Consider the following 18,907-nt stretch of genomic DNA (forward strand, 5'->3'; position numbering starts at 1 on the left):
TGTTTGTCCTGAAGCTGTGTAGCTTCTGCGGTCCACACTCTTGCTAGCACAGACTGGAGCACAAGCAAACCGGAGCAAAGATGGTTCTCTTTCTGGCTCAGGACTTGAGACTCCTCCCGGGGGGACACCCCTCCTCGGGCAGGAAAGGTGCTGGATGACTGGTACCAGAAACGGGATCCTTCCCAGAAGCTGTGTCACTTCTCCAGCAGACCACTGGAGCAAAGATGGCTCTCCTTCTGGCTCAGGCCGTGAGACTCCTCCCGGGTGGACACCCCTCCTCAGCAGGAAAGGTGCCAGGTGACTGGAGCCAGAAACAGGACCCCTCCCAGAAGCTGTGTCTCTTCTGCAGACCACCCTCTCCCTGGCAGTGCACAGGAGCAAAGATGGCTCTCCTACTGGTTCAGGCCTTAAGACTGCTCCCAGGCAGACACCCCTCCTCGGGCAGGAAAGGTGCCGGATGATTGGAACCAGAAACAGGATCCTTCCCAGAAGCTGTGTTGCTTCTCCTGCAGAGCACTGGAGCCGAGGAATTTTTTTTTTTTTATACATTTGTAGTAGAGGTGAAACAGGTGGCAGGGTTTTTTTTTGTTATTATTATTTTTAAAATTGTAAACCATGTACCAAGTTTCTGGTCAAGATTGTGTAGGATAAGTTAAACATAATTGCATTCTATTAACCAATATGAGTCTATTTCTTATGCATATAGTTTTATTGAAATAAATTCGTAAAAAAAAAAAAAAAAAAAAAAAAAACTAAAAAAACAAAAAAAAAAAAAAAAAAAAAAAAAGAACACCAATGCACCAATAGCTCAGGCTCAGGCTCTAAGATCAACAGTTGATAAATGGGACCTCATCAAACTGAAAAGCTTCTGTAAGGCAAAGTACATATGCCAAAAAGACAAAATGGCAGGCTACAGGTTGTTAAAGGATGTTCACCGACCCTACATCTAACAGAGGGCTAATATCTAACCTTTTTAAAGAACTCAAGAAGTTAGACACCAACAACTCAAATAATTCAATTAAAAAATGGGGCACAGGGCTAAACAGAGAATTCTCAATAGAGGAATCTCAAACACCCTATAAAAGTAAAGAAATGTTCAAAGCCCTTAGTCATCAAGGAATTGCAAATCAAAACAACTCTGAGATTCCATCTTATATCCATCAGAATAGTTTAGACCAAAAATTCATTTCACATGACAGTATAGTGAGGATGTGGAGAAAGGGGAACACACCTCCATTGTGAATGGGAGTGCTAACTTGTACAACCATTTTGGAAATTAGTCTTTTTCTCAGAAAACTGGAAATAGTTCTAACTTAAAATCTATGTCTGGCCCCAGTAGGATATGAAGTGTCTACCCTTGAAGATACTTGAAGTACCAGGGTGGGGGGATACCCGGGGTGCTCCACCCGCTTAGAGGAGAAGTGATGGGGGAGTAGGGAAGGATTGTGGGGGGGTGACAGGGATGGGGTTAGTGAGATGAATTTAAAGTGAATAAATTAAAAATAAATTTTAAAAAATTACATTATATGTGAAAAGTCAAGAAGAAAAGGAAGGAAGGAAAGAAGGAAAAAAGAAAGAAAAACAGAAGAAAGAAAGAAAGAAAGAAAGAAAGAAAGAAAGAAAGAAAGAAAGAAAGAAAGAAGGGAGGGAGGGAGGGAGGGAGGAGGGGAGGGAGGGAGGGAGGGAAGAAAGGAATCCAAGAAATCCAAGAAAGAACAAGCAATATTTACTAGGGTACACAGTTGAGTCATAAAATATACCTTAACTAAATTTTCGAATATTCAGAGGATCCACACGTTCAAATTACACAGGAATTTAAATAGAATATGCAAAAATGATATTTAGAATTAAAAGCATGATTTGGATAGTGGTGACATATTTCCTAATTATACATACAACTACCTTCCAAACTTAGCAAAAAAATATTAAAATTAGAAAACTACAAATAGCATTTCTGAAAGTATAGGACACAACTGAAAGCTGTGTGCAGGGTGAAAGCAGTAGTTGCATAGATGTCTACTAAAGCAATTAAAGGTCTAAGTACAACGATCTCGGCATCTACCAGTTGGCGATATTTTGCTGTGCCTGTTAAGCTAGCTCAGGTATTTTGTTATTAGTTCCCTAATGGATGAATACTGGGGTGTTTTAGTGTTTGAAAATTGATTAGTGCATCATGAGATATCAAAAGGGCACTATGCCAATATTTAGATGAAAAGTGCATGATCAAATATACATCTGTTCATTAGAAAACTCTCTGAAAGCTTTGAATATAGGAAAATATGCTCAACTTGATGAAGAGTATCTGGATGAATGCCATAGCTATTACTTACATGTGGGGCACAGGAATGATGCCCTCCCATGATCAAGAATGCAACAACATGCCCTCTAGGTTTTTCCAACAATGAAATACGCGATGGATACAACAACCAGCCTTTTAAAACAATTAAAAGAATTTTGACTAGTATGAAAAACAAAACTGTGTTTGTCAATAACATAATTATCCATATAATAATTCTGAATGCTTTGACAAAAAATTCTCAAAATAATATGCAATAAAATAATATCACCAGATACAAATTTAATAAACCAAGTCCAATGGACTTTTCTATGCAACCATGAAAATATGAATAGTACAATGAAGAGAAATATATATATATATATTTTTTTGAGACAGGGTTTCTCCGTGTAGCCCTGGCTGTCCTGGAACTCACTCTGTAGCCTAGGCTGGCCTTGAACTCNGAAATCTGCCTACCTCTGCCTCCCAAATGCTGGGATTAAAGTCATTAAAATGTATAAAATATATAGAATATACATGAAGAAAAGTATGAAGCTCTGATGTAAGGTATCAAAATGTTATGAATAAATCAAAACATAGTATGACCTCATGGACTGAAGTCACCATATTTGATATCTTTCCACAGGACTGATAATTCTTACTAAGATCCCAGTAAACTATTTTTGTGGTCATAAATCAATTGAGTCCACGGTTTATATTGAAAACAAGGGATCAAAAAGAAGACATGGGATTGAGTGGATAGGGTCCTTGGGACGTTCTGGGAAGGGCTCAAGGAGAGAAAAACCATGATGAAAACAATGTATTTTCAACTAAAGAAGGGTGAGGGAAGGGAATGGGACAATTCACCATTAAAATGGAAGAAGGTGGATGAAATAAAATGTAAGGGATTTCAGAAGTCCAACACAGAAATGAAGACATTCTGGAACAAAGAAACAAAATTAATTCATTGAAGTACAGATAGTATTTTAAAAATTGGGCTTGAGAAATTTTGTGCGTCTATATGCAAAAAGTTAAATATACAAATAGAACTTACATGTTTATCACAAAATATTAATCCAGGATGTTTCATAGACCTAATTAAATACTAAATGTGAAACTATATGTCACCTAGAAGACAACAGGACAGGAAATTTAATTTACTTGAATATGTGATGAGAATATAGATATACTATGGAATGCATATTCCATAAATATTTAATAAGCTAGAATTTATTAATACAAAAAGACAGAAAAACCATTTCTCTATGAAACATAGTAGTAAGTTAATAAAAAGGATCTATGTCCTATCTCACACTTTCATCCTTTCACTTGGGTGTGAAAGCAGTTATATCTGGGGTTCAATAAATACTACTCAGCTAAATAGTGAGTCCCAGGTCACTCTGAGGTACCTTGTCACACACACATAAATATCAAACAAAAACAAACAAAAAGATGAAAAAACCCAAGAGGAGTTAAAAACTGTCACAGGATTTGTTTGAACAGGTAAAATGAATCCTAAACGATGCATGTATCTGTTGACAGCAACTCAACTGTGGGTGATAATGTTTCCTGTTTTGCATTTACAATGGATATTTCTACTGTTGTTTGTTTACTCTTAAGAGGAATAGTTGTATTGGTGAGCAGAAAAGCTAGTTTTCTAATCAATAAGATGAAGGGAAAGAATAATGCCTATAGTGGTAATAGAGAACAGGAGACATTGTTCAGAGCACATGCTTCTCTTGCCATAAATATGTCAGACAGATGGGGAAATATTTTACATATATGTATACCTGGATCTCACCGTTTTTAGCTTTTGGCATATCCTAAACCTAATGAGCCTCTCATTAGCAATTAGCATTTCAGACATGCAGACCTTGGCTTTCAGAGTCCCTTATTAATAAAAGCACCTAAGTTGGCTCCTTATACTTATTCTTGGTTATTGGTAGTCTTCCAGAGACACAAAACATGGAATTTTTTATAAAAATGAAAAGGTAATGCTGGAGCCAACTGAAACTGAGAGTACTCAGCAGTTCAGAGTTGGAGAGATGGCTCAGAGGTAAGAAAGCACTTATTGCTCTTGCAGATGACTCAGGTTCTCGTCCCAGCACCAGCATGGATGCTCTCACCCAAGCCTTCCTATGTACAGTTACAGGCAATGCTGTGGGATCAATTGGCCTCAGCTGCTACTATGCAGATGTACAGTAAGCTTACCTATATACACATGTATAAAAAATAAGCCACATGTGTTTACATTAATATTCATATGTCAAAATAAACTTGAAAATAAGCCACTACTGTGGAAATGAATTAATTTGGATTACATTTTATCAGTGAGTTTCCTTTTATTTTTATAATAACACAATTCTTAAAGGCCTAACTATTTTGCTTATTTTTGGAATATAACATTGACAGTATATTCTGAGAATGGTAATTTCTAAAGAAATTGCTGTTTTTTAAAAAAACATGGCATTCCTCCTTGATCTTCTCTTATATTTTACATTTTACAAGAAACATCATTTTGCCAACAAAGAGGATCATGTGCCCCCTCATCAAAGGAAGCCAAGTCTATGTGGGCTCATGGATCTCTTCTCACTGATTTTGCAGCTATAACTCTGAGTGTGGGCAGTAAGTACACATCAAGGACTAGATGTTACATCCTTATTGATAAATGAGAACATCAATAGATCACTTGTGCTTGCATTTTCATTTGCTTTTTTCCAGCTACTTGGAAAGATACTAATTGAAGTCATGGGAATTATCACAGACTCTAAAAGTATGTGGTGTCAAAATAAGATTGGAGATTATTGAAGAGATGAGGGAGGGCTCCAATAAATTAGCATCAAGAGGGTCATGAATTCAAGATGGGAATTTTAATAACAGACATTGGAAGCAAAGAATATCAAGCTTTTCAACTTACTAGTCAGAGGGTGCAGAAAGAATCTGAGTAGGGAGAATAAACCATATGGGTTTTAACAAAGCAGTAAACTTGAGTTATTGGTAAGAAATTAAGCCTATAGGTGCATATTTGTGTTTATTATTCCATGATTGACTATATACCTAGAAAGTCATTTCATATATGATACATTTAAGGATGTTATAGCATATGACAAATGCTTTGTATTATATTGCTTTCCATATTATAATATTTATATGTGATGTCTACAATTTGACATTAAGTGAGAAAATCCAAGCATTCCTTAATGTTCAAGTAGTATTCTGGCACTTTCTAATATTAAGGATAATGCTGAGTACTAATAAAGTATTTTTGTTTTTTTAATGAGGATCCAAGGGGGATACATAACAACAGAAACTGAGGAAATCCAAAAAACCCATCAGATTCTACTATAAAAGCCTATACTAAACAAAATTGGAAAACCTGGATGAAATGGACAATTCTCTAGACAGATATCAGGATCCAGACAAAGTTAAATCAGGATCAGATTAACCACCTAAAGAGTCCTATATCCCCTAAAGAAGTAGAAGCAGTCATTAATAGTCTCACAACCCCTATCAAAAAAAAAAAAAAAATCCAGGACAAGATGGGTTTAGTGCAAAGACCAAATACCAAATCTCCTCAAACTATTCCACAAAATAGAAACAGAAGGTACTCTACCCAATTCGTTCTATGAAGCCACAATTACTCTGATACCTAAACCACACAAAGACCCAACAAAGAAAGAGAAATTCAGACCAATTTCCCTTATGAATATGATGCAAAAACACTCAATACAACTCTTGCAATCTGAAACCAAGAAAACACTAAAAGCATCATCCATCATGAGAAAGTAGACTTCATCCCAGGGATGGTTTAACATATGGAAATCCATCAAAATAATCCACTATATAAACAAACTCAAACAAACAAACAAAAACCATATGATCATCTTATTAGATGCTGAGAAACCATTTGACAAAATCCAACACCCATTCATGATAAAAGTCTTAGAAAGATNAGGAGTTCAAGGCCCATACCTAAACATAATAAAAGCAATATACAGCAAACCAGTAGGCAATAGCAAACTAAATGCAGAGAAACTTGAAGCAATTCCACTAAAATCAGGGACTAGGCAAGGCTGCCCCCTCTCTCCCTACCTATTCAATACAGTGCTTTAAGTCCTAAGCAGAGCAATTAGACAAGAAAAGGAGATCAAAGAGATACAAATTGGAAACAAATATGTCAAAACATCACTATTTGCAGATGATATGATAGTATACTTACATGACCCTCCAAAATTCCATAAGAGAACTAAACCTGATAAACAACTTCAGTGAGGTAGCTGGATATAAAATTAACTCAAACAAATCAGTGGCCTTCCTGTATACAAAGGAACAGGCTGAGAAAGGAATTAGGGAAACAACACTGTTCACAATAGTCACAAATAATATAAAATACTTTGGTGTAACTCTAACCAAGCAAGTGAAAGATCTGTATGACATGAACTTAAAGTCTCTGAGGAAAGAAATCAAAGATCTCTGAAGATGGAAAGATCTCCCATGCTCATAGTTTGGTAGGATTAATATAGTAAAAATGGTTATCTTGCCAAAAGCAGTCTACAGATTCAATTGAATCCCCATCAAAAGTCCAACTCAATTCCTTATAGAGTTAGAAAGAGCAATTGTCAAATTCATCTGGAATAACAAAAAACCCAGGATTGTGAAAACTATTCTCAACAATAAAAGAACTTCTGGTAGAATCACCATCCCTGACCTCAAGCTGTGCTGCAGAGCAATTGTGATAAAAACTTCATGGAATTGGTACAGTGACAGGCAGGTAGATCAATGGAATAGAATTGAAGACCCAGAAATGAACCCACACACCTATGGTCACTTGATATTTGGCAAAGGAGCTAAAACCATTCAGTGGAAAAAAGACAATATTTTCAAAAAATGATGTTGGTTCAACTGATGGTTAGCATGTAGAAGAATGTGAATTGCTCCATTCTTTTCTTGTACAAAGATCAAGTCCAAGCAGATCAAGGAACTCCACATAAAACCAGATATACTGAAACTTATAGAGGAAAAAGTGGGGAAGAGCCTCGAACATATAGGCACAGGAGAAATTTTCCTGAACAGAACAACAATGGCTTGTGCTATAAGATTGAGAATGGACAAATGAGACTCCATAAAATTGAAAAGCTTCTGTAAGGCAAAGGACACTGTCAATAAGACCAAAAGGCCACCAACAGATTGGGAAAAGGTCTTTACCAATCCTACATCTGATAGAGGGCTAATATCCAATATATACAAAGAACTCAAGAAATTAGATTCCGGAGAAACAAATAACTCTTTAAAAAATGGGGTACAGAGCTAAACAAAGAATTTTCAACTGATGCATACCAAATGGCTAAGAAGCACCTAAAAACATGTTCAATATCCTTAGTCACCAGGGAAATGCAAATCAAAACAAACCTGAGATTCCATCTCACGCCAGTCTGAATGGCTAAGATCAAAAACTCAGGTGACCGCAGATCCTGAAGAGGTTGTGGAGAAAGAGGAACACTTCTCCATTGCTGGTGGGATTGCAAGCTGGTACAACCACTCTGAAAATCAGTTTGGCGGTTCCTCAGAAAAGTGGACATAGCACTACCTGAGGACCCAGCAATACCACTCCTGGGCATATACCCAGAAAATTTTCCAACATGTAATAAGGATACATGCTCAACTATGTTCAAAGCATCCTTATTTATAATAACCAGAAAGTAGACAGAACCCAGATGTCCCTCAACAGAGAAATGGACACAAAAAATATGGTATATTTACACAATGGAATAATACTTAACTATTAAAAACAATGAATTTATGAAATCCTTAGGCAAATGGATGGAACTAGAAAATATCATGCTGAGTGAGGAAACCCAATCACAAAAGAACACACATGATATGCACTCACTGATAAGTGGACATTAGCCCAGAAGCTCGGAATACCCAAGATACAATTCACAAACCACATGAAACTCAAGAAGAAGAAACACCAAAGTATGGATACTTTGATCCTTCTTAGAAGGGGGATCAAAACACCCGTGGAAGGAGTTACAGAGACAATGTGTGGAGTAGAAACTGAAGAAATGACCAACCAGAGACTGACCCACCTGGAGATCCATTCAATATGCTATCACCAAACTGTTGTGGATGCCAGCAAGTGCTTGATGACAGGAGTCTGATATAGCTGTCTCCTGAGAGACTCCCGGTGCCTGACAAATATAGAAGTAGATGCTCACAGCTATCTATTGGACTGAGCATATGGTCCCCAATGAAGGAGCTGTAGAATGAACCTAAGGAACTGAAGGGGTTTGCACCCCCATGGGAGGAACAACAATCTGAACTAACCAGTACCCGATAGCTCCCTGGGACTAAACCACCAACCAAAGAGTACACATGGTGGGACTAATGTCTCCAGCTGCATATGGAGCAGAGGATGGCCTAGTTGGTCATCAAAGGGAGGAGAGTTCCTTGGTCCTGTGAAGGTTCTATGCCCTAGTATGGTGGAATGCCAGAGCCAAGAAGCAAAAGTGGGTGGGTTGGTGAGCAGGGGTGTGGGGAGGGATAGGGGAAGGGTGTTTTTTAGAGGGGAATCCAGGAATGGGGATAACTTTTAAAAAGTAAATAAAGAAAATATCCAATAAAAATGAGGATGCAAGGAATGAACTTAAGAAGGACTTGAGCTTACTAAGCAAGGGCTCTATGACTAAGTTACATCCTCAACTCCCACAAGTCAAACATTCAGTATATGGCAATCCCCTTATGAGCAGTATATTGATGACTCAGTGTTTCTATTCAATTACCTGAATTCCTTTCTAAGACCCTCCCTTTGCTAAAACAAAGCAAATCCCAAAACAAAGTCAAAACAAAAATGAGTAATTATGCATACATGACAAATTACATGTTTTAAAAAGTTGTGTGTGTATGTGTGTGTGTGTGTGTGTGTTCTGAATATGTGTCTTTGTATATGCTATGTGTATGTGACACATATATTCAAGTGTTTAAAGGGGCCAGATTCCCTGGAATTGTAGGTACAAGTGCTTCTGTTTTTTTGTTTTGTTTTGTTTTGTTTTGTTTTGTTTTGTTTTGTTTTGTTTTAGGTTTAACTTTCTTTTTATTAGTTATTTTCTTCATTTACATTTCAAATGCTATCCAGGAAGTCCCCTATACCCTCTCCCTACACTGCTTCCCAAACCACCCACTCCTGCTTCCTGGCCCTGGCATTCCCCTGTACTGGGGCATATAATCTTCGCAAGACCAAGGGCCTCTCCTCCCATTGATGGCCTACTAGACCAGACACTAGTGCATATGCCAGCAAGATTTTGCAGACAGGACCCTGATATAGCTGTCTCTTGTGAGGATATGCCAGTGCCTGGCAAACACAGAAGTGGATGCTCACAGTCATCTATCGGATGGAACACAGGGCCCCCAATGAAGGAGCTAGAGAAAGTACCCAAGGAGCTAAAGAGGTCTGCAATCCTATAGGAAGAACAACAATATGAACTAATAAGTACCCTCCAGAGCTTGTGTCTCTAGTTGAATATGTAGCAGTTTGGACTAGAAGGCCATCAATGGGAGGTACCAGTGCTTCTGTTTTTTTCTAAATCAGTGCTCTGAATCAAATTCAGCTTTCTGCAAGATCAGTGAACATTCTTACCTATTGAGCCATCTCTCTCTAGTTCTAGAAAGTTTTATTTGTAGCAAAGAAGTTGTTTTTAAACTCTGCAATGGTTTTGGAAGAGTAAACAATAATTCTAGACTAATTTTCAATCCCTGGATAATTTGAAAAGCACCTTAACTTCCTTTGTTTTAATGAGGTTCAAAGCAACTCCACTAAGAAACAATGTATACTATTATTTTCAGAAGAGTAAAGGAATTCTAATTTTAGACTGGATTTAGACATTTTTCTCCTTCAGGTTGTATAATTTTAGTCAAATAGCTTGGCCAGGACTTCTAGCTGAAGTCCTTCATCTCCAATATTTGCCAATACATGTGAAACAACTGAGTGTCCCCAACTCTTATCTTCTCATATTGCTTTGTATTGACATGCTATGCACAGTCAGATGTAGCTAAATGCATGCTACACTGATAGATTAAAGAAATTCTGGAAACAAAACACAAGGAAATAGATTAATATCGTGTTGGAGACTAAGCTCTTTTCACTGTACCTTTGATATAAAACAGAATCTTTTTATCTTCACCTTTGGTGTAAAACAAATTCTAATATCAGGTAGGTTTTTCTTTATTAATTACACACTATACTTCATTTTGAAATTCCTAAATATTTTCAAGAGTATTTTAATAATGATATGCCAGAGATGTGATGTGAAGCTTAAGTCTCTCCAAATGGAGTGAAGATCTTCACTCCCTCAGTAATAGCATAGAAGAATTACTCAGTTCTTTTCATTTGAAAACCCGAGAAAATTAAGGAAAGATAATGAGAATGTATTCTCAGCCTTAATGTAGCAATTCCCAGCAGAGATTTTCACATTTTTAATTATTTAACGATGTCATTTAAATATTATCTGTCCTCTATGAATATTTCATGTTCATCAAAAATTCCTTGAAAAAGTAAAAATAACCTGCACATTTGTTAAAGAAGACAGTGTCGGGCATTTCACTATTTTGGAACAAAGATTTGTTTTTAAACCTATGCATCCAGGCCATCATCTGAAACCTCCAAGGTATACAGACTCCAAGCATGTTACAAAGACCCCTAAAGTGTGGATAAGTAAGGCGATCCAGGTTAAAGTATTCTCAGTCTCCAGGGCAGATGTGTTTTAAGGAGTGTTGGGTGCAAAGTGAACTCTTTGTGAAGGAAACACAAGTCATATTTACTAATACCAATATTCATCATCATTTCTACCATATAGTGAAGTAACATCTCCTTTTCTAAGTTTCTACAGGAAGTGCTTAATCTCCAATATGATACTTCGACTTGAGAGCCTTAAAGATACAGTAAAGGTTATATAAGAGACTGGTTCAGTGTGTTATTAGAAGGAGACAGCGGGTAGGTATGTCACAGGAGGAGTCAGTTTCACGGGCTCCTTGACTGTGGGCTTTCAGAGGTGAAATGTGTAAGACTACGGACTTGCATTTGTCCACAGACTTCTACCCCACTGACGGGCATTCCACAGGCTGAGGCTTTCCGGGCGTTCCACAGGCTGAGGCTTTCCTTTCACCCTGCTGTTGAATTTCTGATTTTGAGCATAGGCAGTCTGCTTTGGAAGCTGGATAATAATATTGTTTTGTATCTTTCAAAAGTGTACCCTAATAGCACCACACTGTGTTGATCTCTTTGCAATATTCTTTTATTTTCAAATTCACATTGTGTTTCAGAGAATTATCGGGCTTGATTCCTATAATTTCACTTCAGTGCTTTTAACTCAAAAGTGTCCCATTGTGTAACCAAATAGTAATTATCTATCCATTTATCTACTGTCAAAGCTACAAGTTGTTTTCATGTAATGGCTGTCAAATAATGCTGCATTAACCATTATTACATATATTTTCGTCAGCTGGTCTACGTTTCTCTGTAACAGGAATTGACACTTATTTAAGGGTTCAAAGCTAAGAGAGATACCAATATCCAACTCATAGGTTTGTGATATGGATCGAGACTGTATATCTAGGGTACTCTGGAGAAGGTTAGACTATAGTGATCAATTAATGTTTTGTTAAAATTATTAATTTATTTTTAGTTTCATTTTAAATGAGCTTATCTTTTTGCCAAATCTTTGTATTTCATTTTGATTTGTATATTAGACAATATGGAAGGGAATCAGTATTTTCCTTATATAATTGACTTTTCTCAAAATATGCTATCTCCTAGTGAATGGCTATTTTAGGTAATAGATTTCCCACCATGGTTGCTATAATTTCTGTTGCTGTTTTAAATGTATACCTTCCCTATGCTTTATTATGAAGATTTCAAATATATTAAGATTAAATTTTAAACATATACACATGCTGCTTCAGCATTTTCGTGCTCTTGCTTTATCACAAATGCTATTTAACAGAGCAGTGTCTAGCCATCACCTCAAGGTACTTTACTTTACTGATCAGCACCACAGTGAATGGAGAACAGCACTGTATGCCTTTAGCTCATACAAATTATGACATGAATATATTAACTCAGCACTCACATCATTGTTTATCTTAATAAATCTTTGCAAATATGTTGCTGTAAAATTTACCGATAAAATATAAATATTGGTAGCATATATTTTATATATTTTGATAAATTCATAATATATATAATGTGCTAGTTAAGTGAGGCTATGCATGCCAGTGCCTGGCAAACACAGAAGTGGATGCTCACAGTCAGCTATTGGATGGAGCACAGGGCCCCCAATGGAGGAGCTAAAGAAAGTACCCAAGGAGCTGAAGGGGTTTGCAACCCTATAGGTGGAACAACAATATGAACAATATGAACTAACCAGTACCCCAAGAGTTCGTGTCTCTAGCTGCATATGTAGCAGAAGATGGCCTAGTTGGCCATCATTGGGAAGAGAGGCCTCTTGGTCCTGCAAACTTTATATACCCCAGTAAAGGGGAATGCCAGGGCCAAGAAGTGGGAGTGGGAGGATAGGGGAACAGGGCAGGGGGAGGGTATAGGGAACTTTCGGGATAGCATTTGAAATGTAAATAAAGAAAATATCTAATAAAAAAGTTGAAAACAATGTTGCCCACAGTTGGATCACTGCACTTCACCATCCATCCCTCGAGACTTCCTGCTGCCCCAGACCTTGGGAAACCTTTGGCTTCTTCTGTCCTTTCCTATTTTGTTTCTTGCAGTTCTTATAAGTTGTATTTCCCAGGTCCTAACAATACTGGCATTTTTATCTATTTTTGCTTCTCTCATAGAGTTATTATTCACAGACACTCTTTCTTACAGTTACCTTGTGTTTGTACACAAGTTGAAGGCAGTCTGTGTCCCAGACAGCAAATAGATCTTGGAACTATTTCTCCCAGCATGTGGCTGTTCCCTTCATGTTCTTAATGATGTCTTAAATGGAAAGTGTTTAATTTTGATGAAGTCTTATTTATCAACTTGTCATTTTATGGTTATTGCTTCATGTAACCTATTTTTACCTATTTCCACATTTTGAAGACATTCTCTTATGTTTTCTTTCTGAAGCTTATGTTATCTATTTAACTTGTGGACCTTTAAACTACTATTTAAAAACGGGTGTGCACATTACACAAGGCAGGAATGACATTAATTTTTAATATAAATGATCAATTATTTTGGTATTATATGATATTTCTGTGCCTTGTTCAAAATAAATAGTTGTCATTATATAGGTCTGAAACTGGAATTTATGTTTGTTGCAATGATTTAGATCCATTTTCAGCATAAGTATGCTATATTGATTATTCTAAATCATTAAATCATCGTCAAATTTTGTTATGCTCCTTTAAATTTTTAAAATATTTTTCAACATTGTTGCAGATAGCTGTTCCCCTTTTGTACCAATTTATCTTTTAGATTCACCTTATAGCTATCTAGATAGGAGATGGATGCAATTCTGTAAATATAATTAGGGAAAGGTAACATGTAACAATATTAATAATAAGCCTATGGCCTGTTAATGTTTTGTATAGTTCCATTTCTTTTAATGTTTTTATTTTTCAATAACAAAAAATTTAGTTTTGAGTATAGAGGTCTTAATATTTTTTAAAGATTTTAGTATGGATTCATTTTCATAAGCTTATTATATATGGACTTCTTTTCATTTAATTTTAATTATTTACTGTTAATATAAAATGAAAATATTATAGATTATCTTTGTTTTATAAACTTAAATTAGCTTCTGTTAGTTCTGTAAATGTGTGTTAATTTGAGAATTTTCTGCATAAAGCTTTTGTTAACTACAAATAGTTTTAATTCTTACTTCTTTCTATATTTGATCACTGCTTTCTATTTTTCTTATATTACAGAGACAAAATGAGTAATATGGTTTTGTATACATATTTTTGATACAGAAAAGAAGATTTTAAATTTTTATTGTTAACTTGGTACTGCAAAGAATTTTCAGAGATAGACTTATAAAAAAGAGATATCTATTGGGAGGGTATTTGAGTAGCTCAATTTTATTTACTTATTTTTTTGTTATTTTTTACCTATATAATATCATTCTATTAAAATCTCTGGTTACTGCAACAAACTTCTTTCTCCTGTGCTGGTTACACTCCCTGTTAGCAGCTTTCCTAAGCAGATAGCCCACAGCTCTGGCATCTTTCTTCTTCCTAACAAGGAGTATAACCAAGTCTCTTTTCGTGTGTGTGTGTGTGTGTGTGTGTGTGTGTGTGTGTGTGTGTGTGTGTGTGTTCATTCGTGACTCTGCCTTTCATTAGGGTATTCTGAATGGGCATGAATGGAGTGTTATGTGTATGTGTATTAATGGACCAGTGGCTACATGCCTCAGGAGTATGAGCTCTCCTTCTCACTGAAACTTTTAATTTTCAATAGCTCTTTTTGAGTGGTGTGAACTTATAGGACATGAATGTTGAAGGCATCAGTCTTGTGCAAGTAGCTATTGTTTCTGTGGATTCATGGGTTCATCATCCCAGTCATATCCTGAATATATAACTGTATAGCATCCATTCCCATCTTTACCTCTTACAGTCTTTCTATAGCAAGGGGAATGTTATAGATGCCTCCTTTAGAGTAGAACACAATTTATCTAAATGCTCAACATTTAATACCATTGTAGAAGCTGACTAAAAGAGAAAAGCACAAAAACAGTTCTCCCAGAGTGCAAATTATATATATATATATATTATAAATATATATATGATATATAAAGTATATATAAAGTACATAGCACCAAAATAATCTTATATCAGTTCACAGTCTTTGACCCAGATAATCACGGATAATCATCAGGTAAATGGAGAAATATCAGTGTTTAAAATGTGTAATGGTTTGTTACATATGTATTAAAAAAGTGGATATACTGTGTTTAAACCAAAGTAATTAGCTAGCTGAAAAGTCTTTAATTAGTATATCATTTAAATTTTGATTTAATATTGGAGTTATTAAATTACTGCTTATTACAGATAAATTTTTGTAGGTAAATCAAATGCAATTGAATGGAGGTGGATGTCTTAGTGTGTGTTATTTTTATTTTTATTAATGAAAATTAAAACTTAGAATGTATAATTTACTTGTGTATACAAAGTTTAATTTATAACACCAACTCAAGAAGCATCACAAATACAAATTTTAAATCAATTTCATTTATATATTAGTAAATGAAGCATATATGTTAAAGAGAATAAATATTCCACTATTATTGTCTGTCGTAGTTGAAGATATCTCAGTTCCAACTTCAGCTATTATTATTCATTTCTTTAGGATTTTTAGTTTGTTTGTTTTTACTTTTTCTAAAACAAAATTATTTGAATTTCTGCCCATGACATTAGAAGACAATGAATCCTGAATAGACTTTCTATGATTTCAAATTAGTGATTTTTTCACATTGATAATTATATTAGAAAAATTGTCAATTCATATATATATATATGCAAATATAAATTGTATTTATTTAATTTATATTTTATACAATATGTTTCTTTGTTGCCTACAGAAAATATACAAGTGTATTAATAAAACTCACTACTTGAGAATTAGGAAATTCTGTTCATTAAAATTTTGATCTTGAATTTTATTAAATTGTTTGTCTATAAACAATAAAAATGTTTTTTTTAATCTTAATTCTTCTGATTAGTTGAAATATATTAAAAATCTCATTGGAAGTGTTTAGATCTGTAGGATAAAAATTCAGTTAATTAAGAGCTGAATTAAAAACACAGCATGACTTCTTTTAACACACTAACTTTAATATTCAAATACAACTGCTGTGTTTTTATTTTCTTGTTGCCAAAATACTTTCTTTAGATTTCTGAAGGAAATATCTGCTACCCTGAAATAACTCTTGATGATGAATTTAATCTCCTATTGACCTTTCAGATTTAATTTTTTCTGTAAATATGTCCTGATTCTGCATCTCCCATTGGTTGCTCTTTTGGTAGACTTTCTGTGCCTCAAATGTAATAACTACAGACAGTATATACATATTGTTAATTGTATTATATATTTTATTATATATTACATGTTGTATATCATTATATATAATAGCATATACAGTAATAGATGTTGGTATAAATTTTACATTTTCCTTTTTTAAAAAATATTTATTTGTTGATTCACTTTTTATTCCCTGTGCATTGGTATTTTACTTACATGTATGTCTGGGTAAGGGTGTCAGATTCCCTGGAATTGGAGTTACAGACACTTGTGAGCTACCATGTGGGTGCTGGGAATTGAACCAGGGTCCTCTGGAAGAGCACCCAGTGCTCTTAACCTCTGAGCCATCTCTCCAGCCATAATTTCACTTTTATGTCCTAGAAAATTTGAAGGCTAAGATGTTTTTGGGCAGAACTCCTTAACTGTTTCTGTTTTCTGTTTTGCCATTTCTGTCCTTCTTTGCTTTACATGATTTCTGTGCATTTTAAAGAATATAGTTATCACCATTTTTTTTTTCTGGAGCTTTTGCTGTGACTCAGGGAGTCCTCATCTCTCTGAGCTGCTATGACAAACAGTGATCATTTTGCAGTCACTCATTTATGTAAATAATCCAAATGCCCATAAAAGATTTACCAGTTAGAGATGCTATTTGGATACTTTTTGTTGTTGTTGTACATCAAGTCATATAGATCCCTAGAGTTGACATCTGGATTGAATTCCTCTTCAAATTATCTTTCTGCATCTTGAAATACCAACATTTCAAATGTATTTTGTGTGAATGAATTAACTTTAATATAAATGTAAGCAGGAAATTAACCTATCAGCTATGTATCTTTACCTTATGCAAGTCACCAATAACTACACAGAGAAACCAAGATTTATTTAAAACTTGCCTCAGGTGATCTATTTTTACTTTCTATGCTAATCTGGCTACTTCTCAGCCCCATCCCATGATAGTTTCATGTTATTATTGTTCTGGCTATTTGGATCCCTTCTTCATGGCTCCAATTCCTTCAACCTGTTGCTTATGTTAATTTCCCTCTCTCCCCTTTCCTTCCTCTGTGTGATGGATGTCCAGCCTAATTCTTTATTCTGCTCAGCCATTGGGTGACTAGCATTTATTGACAAGGCAAAGAATCCATGGTAGGAAATCTTTACACAAACTTGAGACAGGAGATTCTTGGTATTGGGTCTGCAGTGAAACAAGACATAAGGGATGGACATCAGCATCTGAGTAACACAAGAGGAGACTTTACCAGGTGTACCAAAACATTAGGCCTGCAGTTTTGCACATTTCTGTAGTTAAGTCACTGGCCTAATTACTTAGAGGAGGAGGGTTTATTTGGCTTATACGTTCTTTATCTTTTGTCATGTCTGTGGGGCAATATGCACAGATGTCCTGGTCTCCAGTCGAGCTGAGGTCTTGAACCATGTGGTACCCGGTGGCGGTAATTTTCACCTACATGAGGCAGATAGCCTTCCCTCATGTCTCCTGGACCCCTGGCTCCTGTTGAAGTTACCACCCCACAGCACCCGCAGGAGATGCTCATGGCTTTCAGTCACATAGACAATGTCCCAAACTTCTGGCCTTCTAGCTAGACTCCCCAACAGTTACCCAGCAACACCGAGATAAGCAGCCCACTATAAGAGGGGCTGCTTGGCCCCTCCTCACTCTCTTAAACTTTTACTTTCCTTAGTCTCTCTAAACTTTTACCTCTCTCTCTCTAAGCCTTCACCTTTCTGACTCTCTAACTCTCTTTCCTTTTTTTTTGTTTTTCCCGGGGACAGGGTTTCTCTGTGAAGCCCTGGCTGTCCTGGAACTCACTCTGTAGACCAGGTTGGCCTCGAACTCAGAAATCTGCCTACCTCTTCCTCCCAAGTGCTGGGATTAAAGGCATGCACCACCACCACCCGGCACTCTCTAACTCTCTTTCTCTCTTTCCCTTCCCCCTTCTCTCCTCTTGGCCACATCTGGTCTCTCTCTCTCCCCCTTTTCTCTTTACTCCTTCCTTTCTACAATAAAGCTCTATAACCATAGACTGTCTCTGTTCATCAAAGCCTGCTGTGCTTGGACGATAGGATAGGCTTTCTTCTAGCAAGCTGCGCTTAATCTTCCATCAGAAGGCCTTCCCACACTCCAGCCACTGACTGGACTAAGGACTACCGCCTGTGTGGGAAACACCCAGTGTCTCCCTCCTCTTTCCTCCTGCCCCCTCTTCCCTATCTCCAGTTCTTAGTGCTGCCCCGGGACCCTTATTCTGTTCTGAGCTCCTCTGCCATATCCAGCATGGGATGCCAGAAATGGAGAACCTGCTACCAGGGGCTGCCCCTTGTCTACCATTCCCCGCCCCCTGCCATGTGGGGTCAGTGGCTTTATACAGCCAGATGCCCTCCTGGGGCTGCATGGAAAGCATCCAGCAGTCCTCAGGAGTCTGCCTGCCCAGAGCACAGTAATTCTGGCACTCCCCTCTCTCCCTACACCCACAGCCCTGCAATGTCTTTGGGAGAAAACATCTTCCCATATTCTGTGATATCTGGTGGTCACACTAGACACGCCAAACCAATAACCTATGTCTGTTTCAATTGCAATGGAAACACTTGTTTGGGTTTCAGGCCAA

The sequence above is a fragment of the Mus pahari genome, chromosome 3 (assembly GCF_900095145.1).
Source record: "Mus pahari chromosome 3, PAHARI_EIJ_v1.1, whole genome shotgun sequence".
NCBI lineage: Eukaryota > Metazoa > Chordata > Mammalia > Rodentia > Muridae > Mus > Mus pahari.